The sequence below is a fragment of the Carcharodon carcharias genome, chromosome 19, assembly GCF_017639515.1.
Source record: "Carcharodon carcharias isolate sCarCar2 chromosome 19, sCarCar2.pri, whole genome shotgun sequence".
Classification (NCBI taxonomy): domain Eukaryota; kingdom Metazoa; phylum Chordata; class Chondrichthyes; order Lamniformes; family Lamnidae; genus Carcharodon; species Carcharodon carcharias.
Window position 1 is genome coordinate 100,007,439 of NC_054485.1, and position 16,147 is coordinate 100,023,585.

General features: G+C 44.9%; 1 protein-coding gene across 6 annotated transcripts in view; it reads left to right on the top strand.

Moving 5' to 3' along the window:
- LOC121291651 (ras/Rap GTPase-activating protein SynGAP-like) overlaps positions 1-16,147 on the top strand; it is a 718,122-nt gene that overhangs the window by 578,435 nt on the left and 123,540 nt on the right. The window contains exon 1 of one of the 6 annotated variants that reach the window (XM_041213132.1): positions 14,489-14,531. The exons of the other annotated variants lie outside the window; for them this stretch is intronic. The gene's annotated coding sequence lies outside the window, so the exon portion shown is untranslated. Of the gene's footprint in view, positions 1-14,488; positions 14,532-16,147 lie in introns of those variants that run through there. 6 annotated transcript variants of the gene reach the window in all.

Consider the following 16,147-nt stretch of genomic DNA (forward strand, 5'->3'; position numbering starts at 1 on the left):
AGACTAACGACTCTCTGAGAGAGAAAAAAAATCCCCTATCTCCATCTTAAATGGTAGGCCTTTTACTCTTAAATGTGTCCCCTAGTCATAGTCTCTCCCACAAATGGAAAAATATTCCCAGTATCCATCCTATCAAGTCCCCTCAGGATCTTATATTTTTCAATAATATCACCACTCGTTCTTCTAAACTCTAATGGGTGTAGGCCCAAACTTCTCAACCTTTCTTCAGGAATGGGTTGAGTGAACCTTCCCTGTACTGCTTCGAATACAATTACATCGTTTTTTTAAATAAGGAGGCATAAACTACACACAGTATTCCAAATGTGGTCTCACCAAGGCCCTGGACAGCTGCAGCAAAACTTCCCTACTTTTATTACAAACGAGGATAGAATATAAAAGCCAAAATTCCATTTGCCTCCCTAACCACTTGTTGCACCTGCGTATTAACTTTTTCTGATTCATTACCAGGACACCCAGATCCCTCTGTTCTGCAATCTCACCGAGTTCTGCAATCTCTCTCCATTTAACTAATGTGCTGCTTTCCTATTCTTCCTGTCAAAGTGGATAAGTTCACATTTTCCCACATTATACTCCGTCTGCCAATGTTTTACCCACACACTTAATCTATCCGTATCTCTTTGCAGACTCTCCATCTCACCTTGACAATTATTTTCCTACCCATCTTGGTGTCATCAGCAAATTTAACTACCATACATATTTGGTCTTGTCATCCAAATCATCGACATAATTGTAAATAATTGAGGCCCCAACACCGATCTCTGTGGCACTCCACTTGTCACATCTTGCCAACCTGAAAAAGACCCATTTGTGCCTACTCTCTGTTTCCCTTTAGCTATCCAATCCTTTATCCATGCTAATATGTTACCACCTCCTCCATATAATCATATCTTGTGTAGTAACCTTTGATGTGGCACTTTATCAAATGCCTCCTGGAAATCCAACTACACCAGGTTCCCCTTCATCTGCCTTGCTTGTTACTTCCTCAAAAAACTCTAATAAATTAGGTAAACATGATTTCCCTTTCACAAAGCCATGTCGACTCTGCCTGATCAAATTATGATTTTGTAAGTATCCTGCTATAACCTCCTTAATAATGGATTCTAGCACTTTCCCTATGGCAGATTTTAGGCTAACTGGCCAGTTTCCTGCTTTCTGTCTCCCCCTTGAATAAAGTTGTTACATTCGCTATTTTCCAATCCACTGAGATCCTTCCAGAATCTACGGAATTTTGGAAGATTATAACCAATGCATCTACAATCTCTGCCACCACTTCTTTTAAGACCCTAGGATGCAGGCCATCCGGTCCTGGGGACTTGTCAGCTTTTAGGTCTAATAGTTTTCCCAGTGCCTTTTCCTTGGTGATGGTAATTGTTTTAATTTCCTCCCTCCTCTTCACCTCTTGATTTTTAAGTATTTTCAGGAAGTTTTCCAAGTCTTCTACAGTGAAGACAGACTTAAAATACCTGTTCAGTGCCTGTACCATTTCCTTGTTTTCCATTATCAGTTCCCCAGACTCACTCTCTAGAGGACCAACACTAGCTTTAGCTACTCTTTTCCTGTTCAGTTACTTGTAGAAACTCTTACTATCTGCTTTTATAGTACTACCTAGCTTTCTCTCATTCTCAACTTTCTCTTGCTTTATTTTTTTTTAGTCATTCTTTGCTGTTTCTTAAAATTCTTTGAAGATTTGTACAGTGTTTCTTTCAATTTGATACAATCCTTAATTTCCTTATTCAGCCACGGACGATGCATCCTTCTCGAAGAGTCTTTCTTTCTCGTTGGGATAAATCTTTGCTGAGAGTTATTAAATATCTCCTTAAAAGTCTACCGCTGCAACTCGACTGGCCTATCTTTTAACCTAGTTTCCCAATTCGCTTTAGCTAAGTCTGCTTTCATACCTTTATAATTGCCTTTATTCAGGTTTAAAAGACTCGTCCTAAACCCACACTTCATCCTTTCAAACTGAATGTAAAATTCTATCATGTTATGATTGCTGTTGCCTGGAGGCTCCTTTACTGTGAGATTATTGATTAATACTGCCTCATTACTCAATACCAGGTCCAGAATAGCCACCTCCCTGGTTGGTTCTAGAACGTACTGCTCTAAGAAATTGTCCCGAATATACTCTATGAACTCATTTTCTAGGCTACCTTTGCCAATCTGATTTGCCCAATCTACATTTAGATTAAAGTGACCCATGATTATTGCAGTGCCTGTCTTACGCATGCCTTTTATTTCTTCCTGTGTGCTCTGTCCTACTGTATAGCTACTGTTCAGGGCCCTCTAAACTACTCCCACAAGTAACCTCTTGCCTTTCCTATTTCTTATCTCTGCCCACACTGCTTCTACATTTTGCTGTTGTGAGCCAAAGTCATCTCTTACTACTGTACCAGTTATGTCCTTAATTAACAGAGTTACCCTGCCACCTTTTCCTAACTTCCTATCTTTTCGAAATGTCAAATACTCAGGTCCCAGCTTTGGTCACCCTGCAACCATGTCTCTGTGATGGCTATCAGGTTATGCATATTTAACTTTATCTGTGCTAACAATACATTCATTTTGTTATAAATACTGTGCACATTCAGATGCAGAGCCTTTAACTCTATCTTTTTTTTTCTATGTTTGCAATCTCTGGCCTTATCTGCTGGTGCACTCTTACATTTGTACCCTCTGTCCTTTCCAGCCACACTAAGTTATCATCATGTAAATCACTAGCCTGCCCTATTATCTCTTTGTTTCCCCTTCATTTTCTACATCTCCTCTCACACAATCCACCCTAGTTATACGACTCGCCAGAACACTGGATCCAGCTTGGTTCAGGTAAAGCCCGTCCCAATGTTACGGCTCCCATTTTCCCTGGTACAGGTGCCAGTGCCCCATAAATCGAAACCCATGTTTCCCAGACCCATCTTTGAGCCATTCATTGCTCTCTCTAACCTTTCTTGCCCTACAGCAGTTTGCTCATAGCTCAGGTAATATTCCGGAGATTATTACCTTTTGAGGTTCTGCTTTTTAATTTCGCCCCGAGCTGCCCATACTCTTGAAGCGGACCCTCTTTCCTAGCCCTGTCGATGTCTACATGGACCATGACAACTAGATCCTCCACCTCCCACTGCAAGTTCCACTCAACCCCAGAGCAGATGAACTGAACCCTAGCACCTGGCAGGCAACACAGCTGTCTGGATTCATGCTCTTGGCTTCGGAGAACTGTGTCTGTCTCCGCAGCTATATACTGACTCTACTTTACCCTACTACCATTAAATTTCTATTGACTCCTCCTACTTTAATGGCTTCCTGCACCACAGTGCCATGACCAGTTCACTCGTCCACCTTGAAGCCCTCGCTTTCACCCACACCAGCTGCAGGAACCTTGAATCTGTTGACCAACTGCAAGGGGCTGAGGCTCCTCCATGTCTGCCTTCTGGGTCCCCATACCTGCCTCGCTCGCAGCCACACCCTCCAGTCCCTGACCATTGGCCAAATCAGAAGACCCTATCCTCAGGGGGTGTGTCCACCTTCTGGAACAAAGTGTTCAGGTAACCTTCCCCCACCCCCCCTTCCTGATGCGTCGCAGTGTCTGTAGCTCAGCCTCCAGCTCAGTGATTCTGAGCCGAAGCTCCACAAGCCGCTGATACAATACAGACATGCACTGGTGTCCAGGCAATCCCATGTTCTCCAGTCGTAGCACAACACCTGCCCTGCCAGCTTTATTACGTGTTATTTTATTATTTTCTTAATAAACCTGACTATTCCCCATAAGCTTTACTATTGCTAGTAAACCTTACTAATACTAATAAAACCTCACAATTACTAAATTACATGACTTTCCAATGAAAAACAAGCAAAATACTCAGCAACCAATCTGTCTCCTTGTGACATCAGGCTTTGATTTTCTTTTGAGAACATGGTCGGTCCACAAATTTGACCTAGCCTCTCTTCAAGTCTTGCTGGCCTCTCTCTCTATCTCTCTCTCTCTCTGTCTCTCTCTCTCTCCCTCTCTCTGTCTCCCCATCTCTCTCTCTTCCCCTCTCTCCGTCACCCCTCCTTCTCCCTGTCTCTCTCTGTCTCTCACTTTCTCTGTGTCACCCACCTTCTCTCTTTCTCTGCACCCTGCCTTCCCTCTCTCTGCCCCAACTTCCCCTCTCTCTCTCTCTCCTTGCCCCCACCTTCTCTCCCCCGTCTCTCTCCATGACCCTGCCTTTTCTCTTTCTCTGTACCCCTCCACTCACATGCTCTCTGTGCTCCCACCTTCTCTGCCTCTTTCTGTGACCCTGCCTTCTCTCTTTCTCTGCATCCCTCCACTCACACACTCTCTCTCTCTCTCCGTGACCCCGCCCCCCCTTCTCTGCATCCCTTCACTCACACGCTCTCTCTCTGTGATCCCCCCCTTTCTCTGCATCCCTCTACTCACACGCTCTCTCTCTCTCTCGGTGCCCCCGCCTTCTCTCTTTCTGTCCGTGCCCCTGCCTTCTCTCTCTTTTCTGTCCGCGCCCCCTGCCTTCTCTCTCTTGCTCCCTCTGCCCTTCTTGGCCCCCTTCATGTTTTGGATTAATTGATCTGTGTAAGTAATTATGTGTAGTAGTTGGCTGGACTGTGTTCAAAGGGAGCATTGTGATTTGGAAGGAGTAGTTGGGGGTTTCCAGCCAGTTCTGATTTAAAGGCTGCTGCATTGTCCTGCTGGTGCTTTTGCACTTGTGTGATCTAGCCAAAGGCTATTCATATTTGGAATTGAAGTTGGAGCCAGACCCAATGATGTCCATCCCCCATCACTTCACTCCTTCCTGCAAAAACACTGACTTGTAGTAAACTGAAAGCCCAGGTGTGTTTGATTCTACAAACCTGGGAGGAGCTCCTGTTTCAGGAATGTAAACATGCAGAGCCAGTGCTTACCTTTCGCAGGTGAAGATCAGCTGATTTTACCTGGTTTGTGAGAAAACCATTTGATTTGTGATTGTAAACCACTTGGTTATTGAAGCTCAGTTCAGAGGTGGTGTAAATATGTTTCTGCAGAATGCTCTACATTACAGATGTGCGAATGTGGCTGGGAAGGCCAGCATTTTATTGCCTATCCCAAATAAACCTCACCGCCACCTTCTTGAACACAGCTGAGTGAGCCGCTATTTCAGAGGATGGTTAACAGTCAAAGTCACATTGTTGTGGGTCTGGGGTCTGGGCAAGGACAGCAGATCATCTTAGCGTATGATCAGTGAACTGGATGTGTTTGTCCAACACTGTAGGAGTTTTACGCTCCCTGTTACTGACATAAGCTTTTTATTGCAAAATTAAATTATTCGAATTTAAATTCCCCAGCTGCCATGGGACGATTTGAAATATTTCCACTGGATCATTTGGTCCAGGCCTTGGTATTACTAGTCCAACAACATAACCACTGTGCTTCTCCTGAAGGACACATGCATTGGTTGATATGCATAAATAACACTGTAAACAAAAGATTCCCTCTGGTCTGTATATCAGTGACAGTGTAAAGACTGCATCAAAATTCCCTCTGTCTGTCAGTGACATTATAAAGACACCAGGAAAATTCCCTCTGGTCCCTCTCAGGGTCAGTGACATTTTAAATAGTGGGAAGGTTCCCTCAACTTTCCCTCTGTCTCTGTCAGTCACATTATAAACACAGTGTGAATTTCCCTCTGCTCTCCCTCTCTCTCTGTCAGCGACATTATAAACACAGTGTGAAGATTCCCTCTGGTATCTCTCTCCTCTCTCTGTCAGTGACATTATAAACACAGTGTGAAGATTCCCTCTGGTATCTCTCTCCTCTCTCTGTCAGTGACATTATAAACACAGTATGAAGATTTCCTCTGGTATCTGTCAATGGGAAGATCTCAACTTGTGTTTTGCAAAGCCCTTGCTTTTATATTATCAATAATTCATTTAATGTGTTTTTGAGACCTTGCTGCTAAATTAGGCATAGAATTTGCTCAAATTGGTACAACTGCCATCAAATTTACCAGATTAAAATTTAGTCATTGCATATGGCACACCTGAATGACTAGAGTATTTACTACTTTGAGTTCGCAGTTTGGCATAATATGCATTTTTTAAAATGTAGAAAATTTTTCTCGCAATACAACTTTTTTCCTGGTCATAATGAAAGGTAAGAATGAGGACCAAACACCAAATACTCTCACATTTGTATTCATTGAATGGCAGAGCAGACTCGATGGGCCGAATGGCCTACTTCTGCTCCTATGTCTTATGTCTTATGATCTCTCGCCTCTCTCTCTGTCAGTGACATTATAAACACAGTGTGAAGATTCCCTCTGCTCTCCCTCTCTCTCTCTCTCTCTCTGTCAGTGACATTATAAACACAGTGTGAAGATTCCCTCTGCTCTCCCTCTCTCTCTCTCTCTCTGTCAGTGACATTATAAACACAGAGTGAAGATTCCCTCTGGTATCTCTCTCTCTCTCTCTCTGTGTCAGTGACATTATACACACAGAGTGAAGATTCCCTCTGGTATCTCTCTCCCCTCCCTCTGTCAGTGACATTATAAACACAGTGTGAAGATTCCCTCTGGTATCTCTCTCTCTCTCTCTGTGTCAGTGACATTATACACACAGAGTGAAGATTCCCTCTGGTATCTCTCTCCCCTCTCTCTGTCAGTGACATTATAAACACAGTGTGAAGATTCCCTCTGGTATCTCTCTCTCTCTCTCTGTGTCAGTGACATTATAAACACAGTGTGAAGATTCCCTCTGGTATCTCTCTCTCTCTCTCTCTGTGTCAGTGACATTATACACACAGAGTGAAGATTCCCTCTGGTATCTCTCTCCCCTCTCTCTGTCAGTGACATTATAAACACAGTGTGAAGATTCCCTCTGGTATCTCTCTCTCTCTCTCTCAATCCGTGACATTACAAACACAGTGTGAAGATTCCCTCTGGTATCTCTCTTTCTGGGTCAGTGACATTATAAACAGGGGGAAGATTCCCTCTGGTCTCTTTGTGTCAGTGATACTTGCCAGAATTTCCCAGCACCCACCCCCACCCCCCGCAGCAGGCTCAGAGAATCATTGAAATCTCCATTCACATCGGCGGGACTGGAAAATCCCTCCAGGGTGAGGGACTGGAAAATTCCAGCCATTAGAAATACAACGTGAAGATTCCATCCGATCCCTTTTTTGGAATGCTTGCATCACGTGACAATTAATAGCTTGACAGTGGCATTGGGCATTGTTCCCTGACACTGTTAAAACAGTGATCTCGCGATTAGACTCCTGATATTGACTGGCAGTATGAGGCCTGTATAAATAGAGAGAAACAGGCAGTGCTCCCTCTTTCTCAGGCCGAATAGGCAGCAACTCTCATTTTAAAGGACCCAGCAGATTGGAAAATAGCGAATGTGAATCCGCTGTTCAAGAAAAAAGAGAGACAGTAAGTTGAAAGCTACAGTTTGCTTAACATCTGTCAGAGTGAAATCATTGGGCTCTTAAAGAGGTTATAGCAAGGCTCTTAAAAAATCTCAATGGAATCAGGCAAAGTCAACATGGCTTTGTGAAGGGAAAACCTTGTTTGACTGATTTATTGGAGCTCCTTCAGGAATTAGTAAGTAACATGCATAAAGGGGAACCTGTGGATGTGCTGTACTTAGATTTCCAGAAAACCTTTGACACGGTGCCATGTCAAAGATTACTACGCAAAATTAGAGCTGATGGTGTATGAGGTAACATATTAGCATGGAGAAAGGATTGGCTAGCTAACAGGAAACAGAGAGTAAGCCTATATGGTTCATTCCCATGAGATGTGTTGAGTGAAGGGACCAGTGTTTGGGCCTCAACTATTTGCAATTTATGTCAGTGACTTGGATGAAGGCACGGAACGTATGTTTGCAAATTTGCTGATGACACAAAGATAGGTAGCAAAGTAAATTGTGAGGAGGACGTTAGGAGTCTGCAAAGGAACGTGAATAGGTTGAGTGAGTGGGCAAAAATTTGGCAGATGGAGTATGATATGGGACAATGTGAACTTGTCCATTTTGGCAGGAAGAATAGAAAAGCAACAAACTATTTAAATGGAGAGAGATTGCGGAACGCTGATCTACAGAGGGACCTGGGTGTCCTGGTACATGAATCACAAGGATTAGTATGCAGGTACAGCAAGTGATTAGGAAAGCAAATGGAATGGAATATAAATGTAGGGATGTTTTGTTACAGGAGTACTGGGCATTGGTGAGACCACATTAAGAGTGCTGTGTACAGTTTTGGTTCCGTATTTAAGAAAGGACATAAATGTATTAGAAGCAGTTCAGAAAAGGTTCACCTGACTAGTGTGGGTGCTAATATTATAAGGAAAGGTTGGTGTTTATCCATTAGAGTTTAGAAGAGGGAGGAAGGTCCTTATTGAAATATATAAGATCCTGAGGGGTAAAAACATAAAACTGCGAATGCTGGAAATCCAAAACAAAAACAGAATTACCTGGAAAAACTCAGCAGGTCTGGCAGCATCGGCGGAGAAGAAAAGAGTTGACGTTTCGAGTCCTCATGACCCTTCAGCAGAACTGGTTCTGTTGAAGGGTCATGAGGACTCGAAACGTCAGCTCTTTTCTTCTCCGCCGATGCTGCCAGACCTGCTGAGTTTTTCCAAGATCCTGAGGGGACTTGACAGGATGGATGCTGAAAGGATGTTTCCCCTTGTGGGAGAGACTAGAACTGGGAGACACAGTTTAAAAATAAGGGGTCTCCCATTTAAGATGGAGATGAGGAGAAATTCTTTCCCTGAGTGTCCTGAACCTTTGGAACTCTCTTTCCCCAGAGAGCAGCGGAGAAATGGTCAGTGGATGTTTTTAAGGCAGAGGTAGATAGATTCTTGATTAAAGAGGGAGTCAAAGGTTGTTAGGGGTAGGCAGAATTTGGAACTGAGGCCACAATCAGATCAGCCATGATTTTATTGAATTGCAGAGCAGGCTTGAGGGGCCGAATGGCCCTTCTCCTCTTTGTAAGTAAAAATTATTTCAATTTTGGGGGAAGGTAGCATATGGTAATGTTACTGGATTCGTTTTTTAATTCATTTATGGGATGTGGGTATCACTGGCTAGGCCAACACATTCGGCCATCTGTAATTGCCCTTGAGAAGGTGGTGGTGAGCTGCCTTGTTGACCCGCTCCAGTCCATGTGGTGTAGGTACACCCACAGTGCTGTTAGGGAGGGAGTTCCAGGATTTTGATCTAGTGACAGTGAAGGAACGGCGATATATTTAAAAGGCAGGATTGCATCTTGTAGATGGTATACACTGCTGCCACTGTGTGGTGGCAGCAAATATTTAAGGTCATGGATTGGGTGCCAATCAAGCAGGCTGCTTTGTCCTGGATGGTGTTGAGCTTCTTGAGATTGCCTGGTAAATGCCAGTGTTGTAGCTGTAACTCTTTCGAGTACAAACACATTTCCATCTGTTCCTATTCAGATGAAGTTACATTGTTTAATAGTTTGCCATTGTGAGATTTGAACTCTTGATTTTGGGGTTACCAACCCAGTACCATAACCACTTGGCTATTTAGGCCAAGCCACTGGAACTGCTTGGCTAAGGGTGTGGTGAGTTCTGGAGCACAAGTCCTCAGCATTACTGCTGGGATATTATCTGGGCCCATAACCTTTGCAGCATCCAGTGCCTTCTGCCGTTTCTTGATATCACGTGGAGTGAATCGAATTGGCTGAAGACAGGCATCTCTGATGCTGGGGACCTCAGGAGGAGGCCGAGATAGAACATCAACTTGGAACTTCTGGCTGAAGATTGTTGCAAGTGCTTCAGCCTTAGCTTTTGCATGACATGCTGGGCTCTCCCCTCATTGGGCTATATGTGGAGATGCCTCCATCTGTTAGTTGTTTAACTGTCCACCACCATTCATGACTGGATGTGGCAGGACTACAGAGCTTTGAACTGATCCGTTGGTCGTGGGATTGCTTAGCTCTGTCTATATTGCCACTACTCAACATGCAAGTAGTCCTGCACTGTATCCTCAACTGGTTGACACGTCACCAGGTAGGCCTGGTGATTTGGTGCTGCTCCTGACATGCTGTCTTGTACTTCTCATTGATCTAGGGTTGGTCCTCTGGCTTGATTGTAGTGGTAGAACGGGGGATATGCCGGGTCATGAAGTTACAGATTGTAGTTCAATACAACTCTGCTGCTGCTGAAGGCCCACAGCATCCATGCTCGATGAGTAGTAGTGCTACCGAGCCACTCTTGGTGATGGACATTGAAATTCCCCCACCTAGAGTACATTCTGTGCCTTCGCTACCCCCCACTGCTTCTTCCAAGTGGCATTCAACGTGGAGGAGTACTGATTCATCAGTCCGACAGTCTACATCTGAACTGTGCTGGGACCAGCGTTCTAGTGAGCCGCATGTCTAGGGAAGGAGAGAGGACTTTAAACTAAACCGGGGGAGGTGGGGTGGGGGGGGGTGGGGGGGGGGTGGGTGGGGGGGTGGGGGCGTTGGGGGTGGGTACAGGGTGTGGTGAGGGATCGAACTTGGGTTGATGCTGGAAATCATGGGGTAGAGTCAGAGCAGGAGAGCAAAATAGTAATTTGGGAAATGAGGATCAGAGAGGCAGGGAGGGAAAGAGAGAAAAAACCTAAGAATGCACCAACAGTCAAGATTAGACGTTACAAAGGTAATAAAAAGGCAAGACTAAAGGTTCTGTATCCAAATGTGCATCGCATTCATAACAAAGTGAATGAATTGATTGAAGCACCTTGAAGTAAATAAGTATGATCTGATAGCCATTACTAGACATGGCTGCAGGATGACAAGGATTGGGTCCTGAATGTTGAGGGGTATATGACATTCAAGAAGAATGGGAAGCTAGGTAATGGTGGAAGGGTAACAGTGTTGATTAAGGACGGCACTGGTGCCTCAGTTAGAGATGACCTTGGTCCAGGAGATCAGGGTGCAGAATCGGTTTGGGTGGAGATGAGGGGAAGGTTTTTCCGGTCGGCGAGCGGGGGCAGGGCCGGCTCGCCGACGCATCAGATGACACGGGGAAATGGCGAACGTGCGTTCCGACGTCACCCCGCCTCATTTAGATTGTTGGTTCGGCGGGCGCGCAGCTGAATCGACTGCGTGCTTGCTGAACTGTCGACGGCCTATTAAGACCATTAAAAAAACCAATTAACGTGACTGAAGGACCTGCCCGTCCAAACTTAAGGTTGGCGGACAGGCTGGGAGCCCAGGAGGGCCTTGGAAAAAGCACGAAACCTCATCCACGGCCGGGATGAGGTTTCATGAGGGTCTTTACATTTTTACGAAAGGTTTCAATAAAAGTTATGGGCATGTCCCAACTCATGTGACAGTGTCACATGACAGGGTATGGCAGGGAAATCTTTTATCCTCTTTTTTTCGAGTTTTACGTTGGAGAAGATCTCCCTGAGGTAGCACTTTGAAAAAGTGCACTCCAGGCTGAGGGAATCCACCCCCCGCCCGCTTAATTAACCTGCCCACTTAAAGTGACTGTGCGCTCCCAACCAGGGGTGCTGATCGGAGGCCAGCCCACCGGTGCCCGCTCCCGCTCTCCCCCCCCCCCCCCAACGCAGGGGATAATGTTGGCCAAGGAATAGTAGGAGACAGAAGCCACTAATGGGAGTGGTCTACCGGCCCTCGACCAGTAACCACAATGTAGGACAAAGTGTACAAGAAGAAATATTGGGTGTTTGTGATAAAGGGGCAGCAATAATAGTGGGTGAATTTAATCTACATATAAACTGGAAAAATCAGATTGGCAGTAGTAGTCTGGATGAGGAGTTCATAGAATGTTTTTGAGAGCTAGCTAAAGTGAACTGGGGTACTGGGCTAGAGGATAGATCAATGGAGGAGCAGTGGGAGACATTTAAGGGGATATTTCAGAATACTCAGAATGAGTATATTCCTACTGTAAAGAAATATTCCAAGGGGAGGTCCCACCATCCTTGGTTAACTAAAGAAGTTAGGGAAAGCACTAAACATAAGGAAAAAGCATAAAGAATGGCAGAGAATGACTAAAAGGTTAATCAGGAGAAAGAGATTAGAGAATGAGAGGAAGCTAGCTAGAAATGTAGAAACGGATAGCAAGAGTTTCTACGGGGACTTAAAAAGGAAAAGAGTAGCTAAAGTGAGTGTTGGTCCTCTGAAAGGTGAGAATGGGGAGTTAGTAATAGATAATAAGGAAATGGATGAAATGAACAAATATTTTGCTTCTGTCTTCACTAAAGAGGATATAATAAATATTCCAGTTATGGCTGTAAATTAGGAGGTGAAAGGGAGAAGGGAAGTTGGTGAAATTACACTAGGGAAGCAGTATGGAGCAAACTGGTGGAGCTGCGGGCTGACAAGTCTCCAGGTCCAGATGGACTTCATCCTAGGGTCTTAAAAGAGGTGGCTAATGAGGTAGGGGATGTGCTGATATTCGCTAGATTCTGGGAAGTTCCATCAGACTGGAAAGTAGAAAATATAACTCCTCTGTTCAAGAAGGGAGCGAGGCAGAAAACAGGAACTTATAGGCCAGTTAGTTTGACGTCTGTTGTGGGGAAGGTGCTAAATCGATCATCAAGGAGGTATAAAAACTCAAAGTAATTGGGAAGAGTCAGCATGGTTTTGTGAAAGGGAGATCAGGTTTAACTAATTTATTGGAGTTCTTTGAAGGAGAAACATGCACTGTGGATAAAGGGGAGCCTGCAGACGTGCTGTATTTGGATTTCCAGATTTGATAAGGTGCCACATCAAAGGTTATTGCAGAAAATAAAAGCTCATGGTGCAGGGGGTAACCTATTAACGTAGATGGAAGATCGGCTGGCTGGCAAAAAAGAGAGTATGCATAAATGGGTAATTTTCTGATTGTCAGGATGTGACGAGTGGAGTGTCACTGCAGGTCTGTGCTGGGGTCTCAACTTTGTACAATTTATATCAATGACTTAGCAGAAGGGAGCGAAGGCCTGGTAGCTATATTTGCAGATGACGCAAAGATAGGCAGGTTAGTACGTTGTGAAAAGGACATAAGGAAGTTGCAGACAGATATAGATAGGTTGAGTGAGTGAGCAAAAATCTGGCAGATGGAGTACAATGTGGGAAAATATGAAGTTGTTCACTTTGGCAGGAAGAGTAAAAAGCAGAGTGTCACTTAAATGGAGAATGACAGCAGAATTCTGAGGTGCAGAGGGATCGAGGTGTTCTTGTGCATGAGTCACAAAAAGTTAGTAAGCAGGTTACAGCAAGTAATCAAGAAGGCCAATGGAATGCTATCCTTTATTACGAGAGGAATTGAACATATAACAGTTATACAGGGCTTGGTGAGACCACACCTCGAATACTGTGTCCGGCTTTGGTCTCCTTATTTAATTAATTATTAAATGCATTGGAGGCAGTTCAGAAGAGATTTACTAGATTGACACCTGGAATGAGCGGATTGTCTTATGAGGAAAGGCTGGACAGGCTAGGTTTGTTTCCACTGGAGTTTAGAAGAGTGATTGAAGTATATATGACCCTGAACAGTCTTGACAAATTGGACGTGGAAAGGATGTTTCCTCTAGTGGGTGAGCCCAGGACTAGGGGACATTGATTTAAAATTAGGGGTCACCCTTTTAGGACAGAGATGAGGATAATGTTTTTTCTCTGAGGGCTGTGCAATTTTGGAAGTCTTTACCTCAGAAGGCGTTGGAGGTGGGGGTCATTGATATCTTCAAGGCAGAGGACTCAGGATGGTGATTTTTATCTCTCATCCTCCATCTTGCTGGTTTTGTGTCTCATTCCCTTTTAGTTCAGTTTTTCTCTCTCCCCCTTCTTCCCCACCCCCTAAGACCCCTCTTTCTTTTGCCCCACACCCTCCCATTCTCTCGGAAGGTTGCACTCCACCCAGTGCACTCTCCCTTCCACTCTCCTGTGCTCTCTTCATCCTTCCTTTACCTTCAATCCTGTTGCTCTGCCCCTCTATTTTGTCTCTCCCCCTCTATTCCTGTCTCTCTCTCTCTCGATCTCTCTATCACTCCTGTTTTTCACTCCTTCATTCCTTGTGTCCTGCCCCTTTAATACTCATTTGGCTCTTAAAGTGATATCGCCCCTGCCTAAACTTTGTCCTCCTCTCCTCCTCACCTGTAGAGACTTACTTCCTTGTAGGAGGGAGAGGGATGATGGAGGCAAGCCTGGTGTCTCACCCAAAGAGCTTTGCTTTCAGCCGCAGCACTGGCATCAAGCAGGTTAACTCTTGTGTGGGAATAATGCCAAACAGAACAATGTAAGTTGGCAATTCGACCTTGTAGGGCATCGCACTCACGTTGCTGCTCCTTGTCAGATGTTGGATGATAGCAGGAAGTTTAGCATTTTTTTTGTGTTGTATTTTGTTTATTTTCCTCCACACTCCTTAGCCTTGGGCAGAAAGCTGAATACTCAGCTGGTATAAAACACCCTCTCTCCCTGTCAGCTCAGCAGGAAACTGCAATTGAATTGGAGGCGGGAGACTTCCTGGTCTGTGAGGCTCAGAGACACCACTGGACAAGAGACTTCATAGAGTGACTCTGCACACACTGGGGTATGTAAGCCTCATGGGGTAGCTTGGTGTCTGTCTTGGACACTCTCATCATGTTTTGTGAGAACAGTATCCCATATTTCTATTCTACAGTGTAAACGATGGCATCTGCCCTGGGACTGTTTGATGGGACAGTGTAGAGGGAGCTTTATTCTGTATCTAACCTCGTGCTGTACCTGTCCTGGGAGTGTTTGATGGGGACAGTGTAGAGGGAGCTTTACTCTGTATCTAACCCCGTGCTGTACCTGTCCTGGGAGGGTTTGATGGGACAGTGTAGAGGGAGCTTTACTCTGTATCTAACCCGTCCTGTACCTGTCCTGGGAGGGTTTGCTGGGACAGTGTGGAGGGAACGTTACTCTGTATCTAACCCCGTGCTGTACCTGTCCTGGGAGTGTTTGATGGGGACAGTGTAGAGGGAGCTTTACTCTGTATCTAACCCCGTGCTTACCTGTCCTGGGAGTGTTTGATGGGACAGTTTAGAGGGAGCTTTACTCTGTATCTAACCCATCCTGTACCTGTCCTGGGAGTGTTTGATGGGGACAGTGTAGAGGGAGCTTTACTCTGTATCTAACCCGTCCTGTACCTGTCCTGGGAGGGTTTGCTGGGACAGTGTGGAGGGAACGTTACTCTGTATCTAACCCATCCTGTACCTGTCCTGGGAGTGTTTGATGGGGACAGTGTAGAGGGAGCTTTACTCTGTATCTAACCCGTCCTGTACCTGTCCTGGGAGTGTTTGATGGGGACAGTGTAGAGAGAGGTTTACTCTGTATCTAACCCTGTGCTGTACCTGCCCTGGGAGTGTTTGATAGGGACAGTGTGGAGGGAGCTTTGCTCTATATCTAACCCCGTGCTGTACCTGTCCTGGGAATGTTTGATGGGACAGTGTAGAGGGAGCTTTACTCTGTATCTAACCCCGTGCTGTACCTGTCCTGGGAGTGTTTAATAGGGACAGTGTAGAGGGAGCTTTACTAGGCCTGACTGAAGCCATTGTTTATGAGCTCTGCTCAGAACAATGTTCCCTTGCTAATATAGAAGCAAAAAACTGCAGATGCTGGAAATCCAAAACAAAAACAAAAATACCTGGAAAAACTCAGCAGGTCTGGCAGCATCTGCGGAGAGGAACACAGTTAACGTTTCGAGTCCGTATGACTCTTCAACAGAACTAAGTAAAAATAGAAAAAAGGGGAAATATAAACTGGTTTAAGGGGGGGTGGGACAGGTAGAGCTGGATAGAGGGCCAGTGATAGGTGGTGATAACCAAAAGATGTCACAGACAAAAGGACAAAGAGGTGTTGAAGGTGATGATATTATCTAAGGAATGTGCTAATTAAGGGTAGAAAATGGGCAAGCAAGGTACAGATAGCCCTAGTGGGGGTGGGGTGGGGTGAAGGAATTGAAAAAGGCTAAAAGGTAGAGATAAAACAATGGATGGAAATATATTTAAAATAATGGAAATAGGTGGGAAAAGAAAAATCTATATAAGTTATTGGAAAAAAAAGGAGGGGATCAGAAAGGGGGCGGAGATGGAGGAGAGAGTTCATGATCTAAAATTGTTGAACTCAGTATTCAGTCTGGAAGGCTGTAAAGTGCCTAGTCGGAAGATGAGGTGCTGTTCCTCC